This window comes from Podarcis cretensis (genome assembly GCF_951804945.1).
Source record: "Podarcis cretensis genome assembly, chromosome: 7".
Taxonomy (NCBI): domain Eukaryota; kingdom Metazoa; phylum Chordata; class Lepidosauria; order Squamata; family Lacertidae; genus Podarcis; species Podarcis cretensis.
In genome coordinates, this window is record NC_137176.1 from 51,211,266 (window position 1) to 51,229,601 (window position 18,336).

At 40.6% G+C, this 18,336-nt stretch overlaps 1 long non-coding RNA gene across 1 annotated transcript in view; it reads left to right on the plus strand.

The window, feature by feature from the left end:
- Positions 1 to 1,504: 1,504 nt before the first annotated feature.
- The window catches only part of LOC307219502, a 19,483-nt gene continuing 2,651 nt past the window's right edge, over positions 1,505 to 18,336 (plus strand). Inside the window, exon 1 of the long non-coding RNA XR_013840445.1 lies at positions 1,505 to 1,948. This is a non-coding gene — a long non-coding RNA (uncharacterized lncRNA). The remainder of the gene's footprint in view (positions 1,949 to 18,336) is intronic.

Sequence of the window (18,336 nt, forward strand, 5' to 3'; positions counted from 1 at the left end):
AGACATATACAATTTACTGCCCAACATCAAGCTACTGACTCTAGGCCTAATTATGGGCATAATTCAGTTGCTATGCAAGCTGATCATCCTGCACCTCTCTGGCAATGCCTGACAAAATGCACGTAATACATGTGTGATAAGAAGGCTGAAAGACAGAACTAGAAATCCCATTTCATGACCATAAAAGCTCCCTGTATTTTTTTTTAATTAAAGCATATGACTTGTGATCCCCAATTTACACGGATTTTGCTCAGCTATGTATCCCTAACATGCGTTCAAATTGGTAACATCCACGGCAATCAGAGTCAGAACAGTCTGGCCACAGTCTTCGTTTCTACTGCTTTCTTTCCCCTTCCGTCTGTCTCTTTATCTCCTATACGCATTCCTGTTTTGAACTCTGGCACCCTTTTACATAAGCTTGCTACCAATGAATATTTAATTTTAGAACAGGCATAGGATGTATTGAAAGTTTCAGACTATTGTATTAATAGCATTTGAGTTGAGATTTTGTTTTCCAGCCTCAGTGGCTGATGATATTTCTGACGGGAGCACTGAGGTAGGGGTAGAAAGGAACTGAAGTGTGTCTGATACAGCGGTTTCTCTTCTGTATCACAGTTTTATTTTATTTTTTATGAGGCTGTCGCAAATTGATGTCTTCTGATATCCAGTTCAATAAAACATTGTAGAAGTTTCAGTTGTAGATTGGAAATTGAAGGGATAAAGAAAAAAGGGAATGAAGGAATGAATCCATAGCAGAAGTTATCAGTGGGGCATTTCATCTATTCATTATGAAGATACTTTCTGGGGGTGAGAGAGGATGGTTAGCCTCTCTTTAATTAAAGCTGTACCTGGTTTATACAGTCTAGCTTTTATAATCTCATAGACACAACCCTATGTTAAAAGCCCATGAAGATTCCATCCCTGAATCTGGAATGTAAGAAATCAAGTAAACATTGGGCAAAATTGGGACTAGAATACACCCTCTAGATTTGATTTCAGAGCAAACATGTCACTCCTGCACCCCTAGCCATGCTTTTGCACTTCATTTAATAACAAAATCAAACACTGGATTCCCATTTTGAGGTGATGGGTAGACAAGTTACATGACATGTTGTTTTCTTTTTGCTTCTCCACGAAGTACACTTTCTCCCTTGAAATGTCATATACCATTATGTTTTGGTGTGCTGAGAAAAATCACAGACCCCTGAGCAAAATAATCCCCTTCCTCAACACATATATAGATTTCAGGTCAGACCTAAACCAGTCTGATAGCTAGGAGATATATGCTGGGACTCCAATATGCACACTGGACTCTCTTTGTCTCTTTAGTTTCTGGAATGCTTTGCAGGCACACTGGTGTTGTGCATGTCCTCTTGTATGAAGAGCTCAGGGCACTTCTGTTTTCATGGAACTCATTGCCTGCATTTGAACCATGTGGAGTTTTGGAGTGTATCCAAGGCACAATCACATAACTGAAGACAATCACAATGCTGTCTGGCCTCAGTGCCCTTCTGGCTCAGAGGAAGATTCAGGGAAGGGAAGAAGGAATTGCCTAGGCAGGCATCACCCCCTGCTCCAGGACCATTCAAGTCAAAGGGCATTGTTTTGCCTGATTTTTTTTTCCAGATTCAGAGGGCACACCCTTGATGAAGTTCTCATTGCTCCCATGGCATAGGATCTAGAGGCTACCAAATCAAGCAATGGCCCTTTAAGAAACAGATTGCAGCTCAGAGTGGATGAAGTTAACAGCCGGCTAACCAACTAGTCTTCAGAAGAGTTCAGCATGCTGCTGAGTCAACAGCTCTCTTTGGGTGACTTCCAGTTAGCCCTTGCCACAGTGACCTCTCCTTCCCACAGACCTTCCCTTCCCTTGCTGGTTGTGATCCAGCATAGCCTACTTGACCATTGGACTTCATTCTTCTTTTCTGGACTTGATCCTCCCATTCCAGTAAGTGCCTCTTCTTTAGCCTGGCTGCCCCTGGGAACCTTGCGCCAAGTTAGAACAGGACAAGGACTATCCATTCTCTGTAACCCTATATTCTTCCATAAGAGCTGTGTGATGCCAGCTCCATCACTAATCTGACATTGCCTGGGCAGAGAGAAAAACACCACTGTGGTAGTTACTTTGCTTGCACGTTATTTTATTTTTCCAGAAATTAACTGAAGTGTGTCTGACACACTATGCACTACATTGCATGTCGACGTATAAAGTATGGGAAGTATTGTGAATATGAGGACAACATTAATATTTTAATTAAGCAGCCACCACTGTGGGGGGAAAGACTGTGTCTCATGTAGCACACAGTGGTAACTGTAGCATACTTGTAGTATATTTATAATGAAACAAAATATAATTGCTATGTAATTACAGTTTAAGACCAAAACAATTTCTTAATCAGCAATTATGAAAATAATGTTGAATTATTTTCATTAATAAATGTTTTGCAATTAACACTGTTTTGAAATTAATGTAGTATTTACAGCATTGCTAAGACTTGGTTACTTCAATTAAAGACCAATTTAATCAATGCTGGGCTGTCAAAATACCCTCTCTGTTTAAGTGCCCACGCACAGGCAAGTAAGTCTGCCAATTATATTAGAGCCTTGGTTGTTCATTACCAAAATCAAATATCCATCCATGACAGAATGAATGTTTTTGTATCCTTCATTATCTCCATTTTTCTATTATCCTGTGCCTAGCAAATAGGAAGGTAATAAGAACATAAGGAAATCATATAAGAAATGTGGATGAAAATGTGATGCTGGGATCAGCCACGGATACTCTACCTGAACCACTGGTTAAACCTCTATCACAGGTGGATATTTGAGAAGAGAAAATATAATTCACTTAGCAAAAGGGAGTATTAACTTTCTTTATCAACTAACTAATAGCCAGATATCCTTGAGAAGCATGAGCCTTCTAGATTTTTTTTTGCTCAGAGGCTTTGAGACCACTGAGATGTGCAACCAGGTGGTGTCATTCAAAAATCTGAGGGCACAGGATGAAGTGCTTCAAATGGACCTAGATGGCTTAAGGACCTTTGGAATTCTGGAGCTAATCCCTCTTCTGCACTTGACTTTCTGGCAACTATATAATAACATGTGGCAGCAAAAGTGGTCATGACCCTACTGAAAACGCAGACCCAATATGGCATCAGAAGTCAGGATCAAAGAATGGTTGAGTATGCTTAAAATTTTTATCTTGTATTTTTATTATGTGCACCGCCCTGAGATCTATAGATGAAGGGGATATACAAATGAAATAAATAATAATAGTAATAATAAAGTGCTATTGCAGTCCTTTGGTGTGTGTTCGCACTACTCCTCCCTTTTTACTGATGCTTCTTTTGAAAGATCTTATTCATTTACTTATTCATATTTCTTATTTTTATCTTAAAAAATTATACCCCAATTTCATTTGGAATTCTCAAAGCTGATCATAATATACATAAAGCTTTAAGATAATCAAATAACAGTTAAAACATCCAGATTGCCATATAATTTCAGTAGCTGCTATAGCAGTCAGAACAAAACAAAACATAAACATACGCAATGTCAACAGTCAGGAAACTAGCAGGGTAAAGAGATTTTTTTAAAAAAACTGCCCAGAATAGCAACCCATCATTGATGCTCGCCCGGTTTCCATAGGAAGTTCATGCCACAAAATAGGTGCCACAACAAAGATCCTCCTTTGAATCCTGGCCAACGCAACCTCAATAGACTGTGGTACTGTTAGGAGGACTCCACTCAGCAACCTCGGTGGACTATTTGGAAAATATTTTGTTCTGTTTTTCATCCAGCCTCTTCTTTGAACTGAGCAAATATACAGTGGCATAGCGTGGGTTGTCAGCACCCGGGGCAAGGCAAGTAATTTGCACCCCCTAACCCGTGGATTTTAGTAGGGGCAGAGAGCTGTGAGTGCGAGCGCCCCCCCCCGATGTTGCGCCCGGTGCGGCCGGCCCCCCCTGCACCCCCACGCTACGCCACTGCAAATATATCAGTGTGTGCACCTCGAACCAGCGATATCATAAACATAGAGTAGGACTAAATAATGCTTTGCATTTTGATGACCACGACTCCCCTGTGTCTCTCAATCTCATGCATATTTCTGCATGTTTTCTCCAGCCACTCCTCCATTTCTCTGTCCCCCACTGTATTCTGCACCTTCCCGCTACAATGAATTCTCCATTGATGTGATATACATTTGTCTGTCTCCTTCCTCCAATCTGGCTTCTCTATGGCAATAGCAGCAAAGATAAATATCTTTGGTGAGGCAGAAAGGAAAATGTTCAAGTGGATGGGACAGAGGTACAGAACAAGCCCTGGCTAATGTATGTCTTGAAGCATGAAGACTCTGAAGTAGTGTGCGATCTCAAGAGGAACTAACTGCCTTAAAGATGTTTATCCTCTGTGTCCCTGGTATGGTGTTTTTCTCAAAGGTTTGCGCTTTGAGAAGAATCCCAGTGTCCCACTGCAAAAAGCAGCAGCAGCAGCATGCAAGGTGATCAAAGAGCATGTTTACTCCTAAGTAAAATCCACAGAATTCAATGGGATTTAATTCCTTAATACACTTGCTTACTTTTCTAGCCTTTGAATAGGTAGTTAATCTCTGCCATTCCCTTGCAGTTTTCTTTGCTAATGAGGGAATGATGGTGCAGTCCAATGGAAATGCTAAGAAAAAAGAAAATGTCATGCGGCGTAAATAATAGAATTAGGGTTATCGCCAGCTGCTCAGAAAAGACACGCCTATTCATTTCAACGAGTCTCCTCTGACTAAAAGTGGATACAACCCTTAGTGTGTATTTGGACATTACCTTTTATGGATACCTGCACAAAAAAAAGAAAAGAAAAGAAAAGAAAAGAAAAGAAAAGAAAAGAAAAGAAAAGAGAAAAGGGGGGCGAGAGAAACTTACAAATCCTACTTATGGCGCAATCTGAAGCATATCTGCACGAAAAGAAAAGAAAAGAAAAGGGGGGCGAGAGAAACTTACAAATCCTACTTATGGCGCAATCTGAAGCATATGCTCCAATATACAGAGATGACTGCAGATAAAATCCATGCTTCTGATTCACACTTTACATTTCAGCACACAGACAGAGATGTATTGGATATTATAACCAATTTTTATAGCTCCCCATACCTGCAAAGGAAACAAATATTTGTTGGCTATAAATGTAGTTGACCTGGCATTCACTGCTTGCATTCTCTAGTTGGCAGCTCCACCAACTAGAGAGTACACTTTGGAACAAAAGACTTTCTGAGAAGTACGACTGGAAAAGATCTGCGAGAACTCAGGTGGACTGAAAGCAGCTGAGTAGAATCGAAACCGAGCCATAACTCTTGAATGCTGCACATACACCTTTTTTTTAAAGACCCAGTCCAGTGCTATATTATACAGGTAGGTAGGGCATTAATGGGGCACAGAGAGCACAGATGTGACTATTTGGTGGAGAGGTGCACATCTGTCTGTCTCTGTGGCAGCCAAACACTTGTTGGCAAAGGCAGGGGAATTTCCCAAAGCTTTAAGGGAAATGCAAGTAAAAAAAGAAAAAGAACAAATTATCCTCTTTTCAGTCCATCTTTACTTAGCTTTATCCCGCAGTGTGTTAATTAGATGAGCAGATGTATAAGTTAGGAAGATTTCCAGATTAATTGTCAGGAAAGTGAAATGCTCAGCACAGGCTCCACTAAGCAGGGTTCTAGTCTCTTGTCATGTTGCCACCAGCAGCACCAAATAAGCAGACAGGGCATCTGTAGCTTCTCCTCTATTTTGCCAAGGCCATCTTCTTGGCTCCTCGTTCCAGCAAAGGATGCTCCACGACAAGGCTGCTCTTTAGTAGCAGAAAGAACACAGAGGCCCAGAGCACCCCCCCACCCCTGCCAAATAATACCACCCCTCTCTGGGATGCCGATAAAAAGATCCAAGCTGTTCATCTATTCTCTGTAACTTGGCAAAGGCCTGGACAAATTCGTGTGCATTGTTTGGTGTAGTAATGAATTCCAGGACTTTACAGAAATCAACACTCAGTTTTGCATGTTATACAAGATTAACAGAGAATGAGAGAGCTTCTCAGCACATTGTAAACTGGGGCTGGCTAGAGGTTTTTTTAGTATATAGAAATATGGTATGATCTAATGCCTCAGGTTGGTCTCCCAGGGAAGTTCATTCAAAATTATGTCCCATATCAAGTAGGAAGGAGCAGGGCCCTCCAGCTTCTAAGATGAAACCAGGGGCACTGGGGTTCATTATTCCCTGGATGGGAATAAGGGAATGATTTGGTGGATGATAATAGATTAGTTGGACTGGCAGGTTAGGGAGCAACACGGGTCCTATTCACCAAGAATGGGGTGGGGGACAGGCATGCCCTCATGCCTGGTCCCCAACATTCCTGGGTGCACAGGTTCCTCATCAGACTTTGACATGTTTAGTACAAAGGTCTAAAGAGTATTTCTGAAGGCATTCATTTGAAAAGTCTTCAGGGTTCCTCATCACAGGGAGGCTTCAAAGTGTGCCCAGCTGAATTCATTCAGAAACCCACTCCAGACCTTCACATGAAATGTACAAAGATTAAAAGAAGAGTCCATGCTCCTGAGGACATTAGCAGCATTCCTGTACACAGGAAAAGATTCTGTAAAAGCTAATGGGAGAGAAAAAATATATTCACAATTTCCATCTTATAAATTACTGCCCTGTAACATTCTAGAGGGACGCAGGTGGCGCTGTGGGTTAAAGCCTCAGCGCCTAGGACTTGCCGATCGAAAGTTCGGCGGTTCGAATCCCTGCGGCGGGGTGCGCTCCCGCTGCTCGGTCCCAGCGCCTGCCAACCTAGCAGTTCGAAAGCACCTCCGGGTGCAAGTAGATAAATAGGGACCGCTTACCAGCGGGAAGGTAAACGGCGTTTCCGTGTGCGGCTCTGGCTCGCCAGAGCAGCGATGTCACGCTGGCCACGTGACCCGGAAGTGTCTCCGGACAGCGCTGGCCCCTGGCCTCTTAAGTGAGATGGGCGCACAACCCCAGAGTCTGTCAAGACTGGCCCGTACGGGCAGGGGTACCTTTACCTTTACCTTTTAACATTCTAGAGCATAACAAAACATGCTGAATCTTTTAAGTAAATGGTAAGAGGTTTTTTTTTGTTTTTTTTTTGAAATTTCTCTCTCTCTCTCTCTCTGTTTATGAATTTGTTGTACTGGTTTTTCATGTACCCTGCCCTGGCATTGTTCATTTGATGAAAAGCAGGTTAGTATAATATAATTAATATAAATAATATAATATAAATAAATTTATATTTTATATATATTAATATAACAATATAATATAATATAATATAATATAATAATGTTTTAATATAAATAAATAAGTTACAAAACCATTTTTAAAATATAAATAAGTAAGTTGCAAAACCAATTTTCCCCTAATCAGAATCTTATATTCATTTCAACAGATCTGTGGTTGCCATCACACGATAATATGTGCAAATGATTAAAAACAATTTATGATATTGTAACAACAGAGGCATTTCACACACAAAAAAACATGTTGCGGTTTGCCAAAATTCTTCTTGTTAGGAATCAATTAAAACCAGAGCGGAGATTGATGCATATTTAGGTCTTGGAATCAGAAGTTTCAGTTCCTCATCAAGTGTGGAGTTTGGTGTACATCTCCAGATGGCCCATACAAATGCTCTGCCGTACATCACTCACTCTTTGAATGTCAAGCATCTCTGGGATTAAATACATCACCAGTTAGCATCTTATAACAGTGCTAGAGCAATGGCTCCTCATCATTTTACACATTTACTCTTTGAAAATAATTATGCTCCTCCTGTGTAAGAATGGGAGGTAAGTTGTGGTTGTTCAAACAACTTACCGGTATTCACAATCCAAGCCGCACAGCTCTTGGGGATCTTCCCATGTTGCCTGCCACCCTCAGCACTACTATGGAACTTAGCTGGAAATGGCATGCCTAGTTTTCATATTGCAGGCATTATTCAACATATTTTTGTATTAGTATAGAATGATCTGTATATATTGACATGGGCCATGTTGTTCTATTAAGCAAAAAGGATTTCCTACCACTTTAAAACTGGTGGGGGAGAGTGGTTGGTTGTTTTGGATGCTATCTTTGGGTCCCCCCCCAAGCCTGTGGTTTTATATCTGTAATATGGGATTTTGTTGAAAGTGAGGCCACTAAGTGGTCAAACGAGTCTCTTTCTTAAGTCCATAGCTATAGCCAGATCTGCTAATGATTTCTTTGCAAGACTAAAGCATATAGGTGACTGGTTGCTGGAGAAACTACCAGCTGGAGATGCTTTCAGACGAGAGCTAAACTGGGCAGGCTTCCCCATACCCCACCACATTGGCTGGAGGTGATATCAGGAAACAATAAAGGTAAAGATAAAGGGACCCCTGACCATTAGGTCCATTCGTGACCGACTCTGGGGTTGCAGTGCTCATCTTGCTTTATTGGCTGAGGGAGCCGGCGTACAGCTTCCGGGTCATGTGGCCAGCATGACTAAGCCACTTCTGGAGAACCAGAGCAGCGCACAGAAACGCCGTTTACCTTCCTGCCGAAGCGGTACCTTGCACTCTGACGTGCTTTCAAACTGCTAGGTTGGCAGGAGCAGGGACCGAGCAACGGGAGCTCACCCCGTTAAGGGGATTCGAACCGTCAAGTCCTAGGCTCTGTGGTTTAACCCACAGCACCACCCGCGTCCCCTCAGGATACAATAGGTCTGGGCTAATCCTCTCTTCTGCTTAGAAACACAAATACTTAGCTTGCTCTCTGTGCTAAATCCAAAGCTATGGCTCAGTGGGCAGGGGAAGGGGCCCTAGAAACCTAATTGGGGAACAAGATCTGTTGGAGAGTTGGTGCTGCAGGTCTGTTCCTCTTATATTCAGCTGGTATACATATATGTAAATAAACCATGTATCACAAACATATCACCCTCTCGAATGGCCATCATTCTAAGGAAAACCATGCCAAGGTGTGTGCTGGCAAACCTGAATTCTCTCACTGCTCATGAGGAGTTTTGAAAAGAAAAACCTCAAATTGCTGCAGAAATGTGGTGATCTGAATTTAAGACTGGAAAAATGAGAAAATGAGAGGACTGAAATTGACAGATCCTTCCAACCCTCCTTGGAGAGCCACTGGCAGACAATATAAATAACAGTCTGATCTGGTAAACAGCAGCTTCTTATGTCTCTTCTTAAAACAGAAGCCAGATTCTTTTTATTTTTAAAAAAACAAGACATCAAAAAGATTGGAATGCTACTTTATACCTTATTATTGGAAACCCCATTGATTAATCAATTTCCATTCAACATTCACCTCCATTTTAAAAAACAACAGCATGAAAAGGATTATCATACAAGCACAATTATGTGGAAGTGCCACTTGCCCCTCGTCACAATTGATGCAAGACATAATGCTCACATTAAGCAATCCTAGCAATAAAAACACTGACAGAATAAAAAAGGAGAAAATAAAAGCGCAGCACTTAACCTACTGTTTTCTTCTGTTTTCAGCACTTGCTAGAGAGCTCAGCTACTTCAGTATATTGCAGAAATTTACATAATCTATGATCTGAATGGATACGTATACTGTTGTCAGAGGAGAATGATCTCCATGCCAAGATTTGACAAAGTTAATCTTTTACGATATCTTCTGTCCTTATTTTCCTCTGATATGTTGTCTTATAGATTAAACTAGAATGCAATGTATATGCTGTCTAGTCCTAGGACATAGGTTTCAGCTACTGTGATGCAGTAGGTCTGAGTATGGTCAGTGCCTGAATGGGACACCAACTGGAAACCATATGTAGACCACCTTGAATTCCCACCTGGAAAAACTGGTGGGATATAAAATGTAAAGGTAAAGGACCCCTGACAGTTAAGTCCAGTTGAGAATGACTCTGAGGTTGCGGCACTCATCTCGCTTTACTGGCCAAGGGAGCAGACGTTTGTCAGCAGACAGTTTTTCCAGGTCATGTGGCCAGCATGATTAAGCCGCTTCTGGTGAAACCAGAGCAGCGCATGGAAATGCCGTTTTACCTTCCCGCCGGAGCAGTACCTATTTATCTACTTGCACTTTGACGTGCATTCGAACTGCTAGGTTGGCAGGAGCAGGGACTGAGCGACGGGAGCTCACCCCGTCGCGGGGATTTGAACTGCTGACCTTCCAATCGGCAAGCCCTTGGCTCAGTGTCACCCACGTCCCTCATATAAAATGTACTAAATAATATTTGTTTAAAAATTCCTCTAGGGCAAAGTGGTGCAGGTGGGGTGGGAACCTGTAGCCCTTCAGGTGTTGGACTCAAACTCCCATAATCCCTGACCATTGGCCATGCATTGAGGCTGATAGGAGTTGGAGTCAGCAGCTTCTGGAGGGCCATGCTTGCTGTTATGCTGTTGTGAGGGATTCTATTTGGGGGGTTGAATAATAGTGAGACTAGATAAGCCAGTCTAAGTTGTATTTTCAGCTGAATTTGGGGAAGCCAATTGAAAAATCCATTATGTTGAGCTATTTCAATTGCTTTTGTTTGGTTTTCTCATTGCAAACAGCTGAAAGTATGTAAATTTAGATAATAAACCTGATTTCCAATGGGGGTTGAGCAATTTTGATTGCAACTGTATATAAATTGACAGAACTGCACTGAGTTAAAGAAAAGGATGTGAAGTTGAAGACCTGACCGTGCTTTGACAAAATCTAAAGAAAAAAGAACATGTCAGTTAGACACATGATATGGGCATTTTTGTCCAGTGCTTCAGTTGAAAAAGGCACCTGGAGCAGAATTCTTGCATTTTGTAATTAATTCCCCCCCCCCCCCAAGTAATTTCCAAATCAATGTTGGTAGGAAAATATAAGGAAAATGCAGATTTTGCATACTCCTACTTTTGTGGGCTGTAATGATGATAACATTTGATTCACATATTTTGTTAGAGTCTGAACATGATGAGGAATCAGTGCCAAATGTAACCACTTTATCTAAGCTTCCATGACCTATAGGCTGTGTATAAGGCACACTCCAGAAAACAATAGTCGCAACTAATATATTTGGCTATGTATTTAAGTTCCAGGGATGTCTATGAGATTCTCCACATTCATAGTTCATAGAGTTTTTGAGACAAATATTTGTTATGAAACAGATCATTAGTGATTTCAATGAGATGTACAGCTGGATCATATACACATTTGTTCAGAATTGTTCCCATTGAGTTGAGTGGAGCTTACAGCCCAAACCTATGCATACCTACTTGAAAGTAAGTTACATTGAATTCAGTGAGGCTTAGTCACAAATAATGATTGTTAGATTACACTCCTGTTATTTGGGATTGTCAATCTGTCTACAGGAGAGAGAAAAGATCTGTTTTCTGTGAGAGAAGACACCGGGGACTTTTCATCCAGATCAAAACTTGATGTTTCTTAATTTTATATCTGAAAATAAAATGTACTATGGTACAGTGCGTATCAAGGAGACAAAATATATTATTTTTCTCTTCCCCCTACCCCCAGTACAATGCACATTCTGTTTCTTGTTTGTGTTTCTTTGGGTGAGCATGCTTTTGGCATTGACATTCATGGACCTGTTTGTTCCTTTCAATTTCAGAATAACCAAAGACCATAGCTTTATGAGTGAGAAGAGGATTGTGCTCAAAACTGGTCATTGAGTTTTGAGGGCTCTCACCTGGGTCACTCATAAGTTTATGTGACCTCTACCAACAATGCATATTTACTGGTCACCAGAGTCACCTGACTGTGGAGTCAAATATTGGTAGTGGCATCCTAACCATCAGCCAGACAGAGACTCTGCTGATTCTGCCGGTTTGTGCAACTTGAAAATAGTTCTCATAGTAGATGGGGCAAAAATTAACTAACACATGCTTGTTTTGATCCCCTTTTAGTTAATGTATGAAATAAATTCATGGAGAGGATAACATATTCCACTTTCTTTGTCTTGTATATGTTTTAATAAACACATTAGGAGCAAACCTAAATACAGATTAGAGTAATGATTTCATAACCTCATATTGGTAGAACTCATCAGCTTACAAAAATACCGTCACATGAAGGGAAGAATAAAGGAACTATGGTGATTTTCAGATACAGTTGACAAGATACCATTTAGTAAACTTTTATTTTTTTTTAACTAACAGTATTCGGGGATGTTGTATTCAAGACTGCATCTAATAATCTCATCAAAATGCAAAAACAGTGACTGTGTTATAAAACCAATGATCTGTTATATTCTGCAAGAATTTACAAAAGCCTAATGTCATTTACTACACCATGAGAACCATAGTTGGATTAAAAAAAAAGAATTCAAAAACTGATTGCTGCTGACGAAAAAGCAAACTGTTTGCTAATGTAGAGCTTTCAAGGTATGACGTTCTTTGCTTACAAAGAAACACAATGCTGTGTTCAGATGGAAATAACATGTTGGTTGGAATGAGCTTTGAAAGAAATTCAGAACTGTATTCATTACAGAGAATTACTACAATGTAAGAATTTTCTAGTCTGCAGTTAATAAGGAGTACATTATATAGCATGGACCGCAGAGAACCCTACCGGCATTGCAGACTTCATTCACTTTTAGTATAAAATTATATAGCCACATCTTAGGAATGTGTTTGCTAATGATCACACCTGAGAGGCTTGGCATCAGGGTTGGGGAACTTTAGGCCTAGGGCCAAATGTGGTCCTACAGACCTCTCTACCCACATCTCAATACTCTCTCAGGCCACACCAATCCCTTACTGACTGTGCTCCATGACATCTTTGAGTGAACTGTGTCCCTGAGCTGTGACAATGCCTCTTGCTGGCCTGGATTCATCCTTACTCTCAGTGAAATCTCTTTTGTTGCCACAGTTGCTCTGTAATGAGTAAACTTTGGCCCTCCAGAGGTTGCCTAACTACAACTCTCATCGGGTCCAGCAAGAATGGACAGTGACCAGGGATGCTGGGAGTCATAGATTAACATCATCTGGAGGGCCAAAGGTTCCTTACACCTGATGTAGGTGTTTTCATGATAACTTCTTTCAAACCATGTCAAAACAGTCTGAGCTATGATTTACCATACTCCGAGATTAGAAGATGTTCAGGGAAGGCTTCCTCTACACATCAGTGTGTTGGCAGTAAAGCAGTACGGTAAAGCCAGGGCCTTGTCATAACACACACAGCACTGAATGGTCACGGTCTGGGTCAGCTTGACCCGCACTTCAAGTAGGTAATTGTACAAGCTCTCAGAGTTAATTTCTTTGTCATTTATTTTTATACTCATGAACAGCAAATGTTTGCTCCCCAAGAGCTACTGCAGTTTGACACACAGAATTTACAGTGAAAACAGAAAGTCTTGGATGAATTCCTGAAACTGGCAATGGAGTCAGGCAGGCACATTTATCTGGGAAGGTAATCCAAAAGAGAGGGGACTCTACAGAGGTGTACTATAAGATCAACTCACTCCTGTTTTCACTGCCACAAATGAGGGTTACCTTAAGAAGGGCCTCCTCTGACAATGCTAATTCACATGGCACAACATAACGGAGGAGACATGTCTTTAAATATACCATTTACAATACAGGCAAATTGCTGATCATTGCACTTGGGCAAAATCTGATCACAGAATGAAGTATTGACCAGTGGAGCTGTACCAAGTGGTGATTCACCTGGCATACTCAAGTTGTCTCCATTTGGAGACTTTTATATTTAATGTCTGACGTGAACAAAGACAAAATCTGAGGCACCAGAGGTTCATTTTTGGTTCATCTTCTGGGGTCTCACCTGACTGTTTGCTGTTTTGGCTTGTAACTTGGTATGGAAGTAAGACTATGCTTGGGGTCCTGGTTGACCATTTACACTGGGAGATAATCATCTTTGATTCCATTTAACATACTGCTGACTTTACTGTAGGACCTGGGGTGAATTTGGAAGACTACTTGAGAGTGGTTCTAGTAGTCTTCATGTGGTATGTTGGTCACATGATGGGGTGATTAGGTGATCCAGTTGCTGCAGTATTGGTGCTTATCCAGTGAACCTAAACCCAGGTAACCGAAGTAAAGATTGTTGCTGGGGCTTAAAGATTTTGAATCCATTTTTGGATCCATGTTTGTGCCTGAGATACCAGGTCCTGGTAGTAATCAGATGTGTAACTCTAGGAGCTAGCAATCATCATATCCTCAAGACTTGATAGTGTAACACATTTTGCGTAGGACTGCTCTTGATGACTGCGTCAAAACTCCTGGTGTAAACTGTAATATCCAATCTTTTGACAGGGATGAGTTCCTAGGAGTATATAAACCAGTAGTAGAGGGATAACTCCATTTTAAAGAACATTGCTTTGACTAGTACCTTCTCCATTATACTGTACTCTCCCACTTCAGTTATTTTTCTTCAAGTAGCATAAACCAATGTTAAGAATTTGTTAGAGTTTTCATATCGATATTACCTTACATTGCCATTATGGAACAGTTTGGGGCTTTGTGGCTAGCTACCATGACAATAGATGCACAGCCTGGAACCAGTTTTAGTTAATTAGAGTCAATCAATCCAAACTTTGCTAACTTACTCATGTGAAACAATAGTATAATGAACCAAAGTCTGCGAGATGCTTGGGAAACACAAATTATTGCACCCTGATAAATTAAATGTGACTATTACAAAACCTCCCTTCTAAATGAATACTCAGAGAGGGAATGTATGGGTGAATAACCATAATTTTAAAAAGAGGAAAAAAATGTAAAAGCAACTAAAATCCCAATTTGCTATTTTCATTTTTCTGTAAAAGAAATAACATGCTCATACTACCTCACATACAAGACAAAATGTGCATAACTCTTTTGGAAAAGATTATTTTAAAAGATCTTTTCAACTGACCTTGTATACTTAGATTTCCCCAGGTATGAGAGTTTACAAAGAATTTGCTTGTTGTTCATGTGCCTCTTATAAACCCAACCTCCTGCAAGTTGTCCTCTGTGACAAAATTTCACCAAACTCATATCAATATACTGGTCTTGAAGAAGAAAGTGTAAGATGGAGATATGAATCAGCAGCTGAGCTGGAGAAGGTGGAGTAACAAGGTTCTTATGCTACCTGCACATGCCAGAATCATAAGGCCTATCAACATTCCTGAAGATCAGGCTTGAAAGAAAGGAATTTGGAAATGCTAGTAAAAATCAAGACAAGATTCAGGTGGATAAAGCAAACACTATGTAGCAGGGAGTGGCACAAAAGCCACAATCTACTGTAACCGTCATTTCTTTCCAGAATAATCCAAATCTAGCAGGGACTTGTCATTGTCACCAGATGAGCAGCAGGAATGTTCAAAGTACAGTTCTACAGCAGTTCTTGGGCATCATAGGCTACTGGATATTGACTGGGGCCACTTCTCATCTGTTCTTCGTCTTCATTCGAGCTGTAAACACTTTCTCACTCTGACTTACTGGTTTTATTTATTAATATTCCTCATTTTCTCTCAAAATTCAAGGGAGCATACATGCTCCTCCCTTGCACACAACCACCCTGTGAGGAATGTTGAGAGCAAGATCATCCGGTGAGCGCCATGGGTGAGTGTGGACCTGCATCTGGGTCTCTCCCACCATTGTCCAACCACTACAACACACTGACTTTCTGTGTTGGGGACCTTTCAGCAAAAATTCTTCCAGAACACTAATCTCTTTCCCAATCACAAATAGCAGAAAGCAAAGGCTGGGTCACTTTTACCAGTTCTGGGAAACCACAAGGCTAAACTTTAAATTATTATGCAACATTGAATTTAGACAATACAGTTTTAACTGTCTCGGAGTGAACAGTAGCTCTGAAAATCTCTCGGATGGGAACTGATGTGAATCGAGATATTTTCCAGGATATGTCTCTGATGGAATGAGCCTTAATGTGACCTTTCAAGTTAATTCTTTTAAAGAATAAAAAGATATTAAATCAAGTGTTTCAATATGGCTGTTGTAGGCACGATTTAACCTAAAGCTACTCATGAGTAACATTTCATCCTCTGCTTTCCATGCTCCAGAGCCTTCACATTGTTGCTTTTTAAAATCCCACCCCTGTGAACACAATGGACCCAAATTTCCTGGCACCAATTCAACTGTTTGTATTTGAAGTGGGCTACATGGGAATGCATTGTTTCTCTTAACCTATCATACAAGAGCATGAACCAGAAAGTAAGAATGGGAGATGAAAATGTTTTGCATTGGTTCACTTAGGGTCAATAACTTAATTGTCACAAAATAATGAGCAAACGTTCAAGTTCTTCTGGCTAGGCTTTTGCAAAAACAAAGCAGAAGTGAAGAAAAAGATACTGCTTGGCATGATGTTAAAAGTGTGATAGTTTTAAAATGGAGTTGAGGAGGTGTTACGTAGATATGCAAAGCAATTCTATGCATGGTTATGCCACAATATAAAATATCGAAGCTTGATCTCAGGTAAGAGACTGTATAGGATTGCAGCCTCAATCACCCTCACTGTAGCAGGTGTAAGGAGGCTCTCTGGATGCATCAAAGGTTTCTTGAAAAGAGAAGAAACAGTTGTTTTCCCTCTGAAAATATAAAAAACCACTTCTATTTCCAGTCCACAACACTTCTGCATATTTTTGAACCCATAAAATTATGTTGTTTCATTTCTACATTAGTTTGAGGGTGCTAAAAAAAAATCCTCTCAAAGGACATGTTGTAAATACATAAATGTGCATTTTGAAACTTTTTTTTTTTTTACTGTATCACAATATTTAGAGAAGTACCATATTCAGTAGATAACTAAGGTTGCAGTCCTAACTCTACTTTCCTAGGAGCAAGCCCTACTGAATTTAATAGGACTTAATTCTAATAGGACTTAACTCAAAGCTACTAACATGAGTTTGACCAAGCTGTGGGAGGGAGTGGAAGACAGGAGTGCCTGGTGTGCTCTGGTCCATGGGGTCATGAAGAGTTGGACATGACTAAATGACTAAACAACAACAACAACTAATTCTAAGTAGACATAGTTAGATTTGCAGCCTACGTTCTGATTTGTGCACCAGTCCATGAAATATTGATGAAGTCATTTTGTAGAGGAATTTGTAAAGATCAAATTCTTCAAGCATACCTAGTCAGATTTGACTCCCAAGCATACCTTTTTCTTTGCTATGCCTTGCCTTGTTTTTATTTGTTTGTTTCTTTGCATGTTTGCTTCAACTATGCTTAATGACGAAGCATTCTTATAAACCTCAAAATGTGCTCACTATTTTATGACATTTTATTTCATCCTGGAAAAGGTACTTTTGAGTTGCAGTGGCCGTGTGTGTGTGTGTGTGTGTGTGTGTGTGTGTGTGTGTGTCAATCTGAATGGGACCCTTGATCCCCTTTCTAAACCTGCAATCCTGTATCTGTGAGGGTAGACTATATAAGGGGAAGCTTGCTAAACCAGTTCCTTCATCAATGTAATGGTTTTGAATGGCTAGTTAAGTACCACAATTTAGCATATCCAAATAAATTGCTCCATTCCATAGAACAAAAGGGTGGGCCTTTCCCCCTACTTCCCTCACCTAGCGGGTATATAAGAGAACAAGAGCCAGAGTTGGTTGCTGTGTGAGCTGGAGGCTACAGGTGGTAGGCTGGAAGCTGCAGACAGACACACGTCTCGTTCTGTGCTGGACTTTAGTGTTTCTCTGGTAACCAAATGGAGAAGCAAGCACTGCTGGGGTGTTAATGCTGCAAGCCCTTCCATCCTATGCACAGGTTGTACATGCATGTAAATAAAACCATATATCCTTAAGACAACACAGTCCTCTCTGTCCTTCATTCCAAGGAAACTGAACTCTAGGGAAAGTACTTGGAACTCCTGGAGTCTCTAACCACTCAGAGATTGCAGTGGCATATAATAGTAGTATGCTACTGTAGTTTTTAGACTTTTTTTAAAAAAAGAAACAATACAACTATCTTTTTGTTATTTACTGTTAGGTCTTGTCTTTCTGGCTTTATGACCCTATTCCTGATCAGCCACACTACCAGATCATGGCTGCCTTTTGGAGTTGCATCACAAGAAAGGGAATGGATCCCCTGTAAGTATTTTGCAGTGTAAGGACCTTATAAATGTATGCCCTCACTTGGGATCTCCACCAAACCTGCACCTAGTTTATTTTATTTCACTGATGCTGATGAATTAAACAAATACTTTGCACCTCCTTGGTGCCTAATTTATATGCTAATTTACAATCTGCACACCAGGAACTGAGCCAGAGACCATTTGTCTGTGTCCCCCACCCAAACACATGCACAAATGCTGCAATGAAAGTGCAGTTGCAAAGAAAACATGGGATGGCCCCCTGAGCATGTGCATGCATTCCCAACTC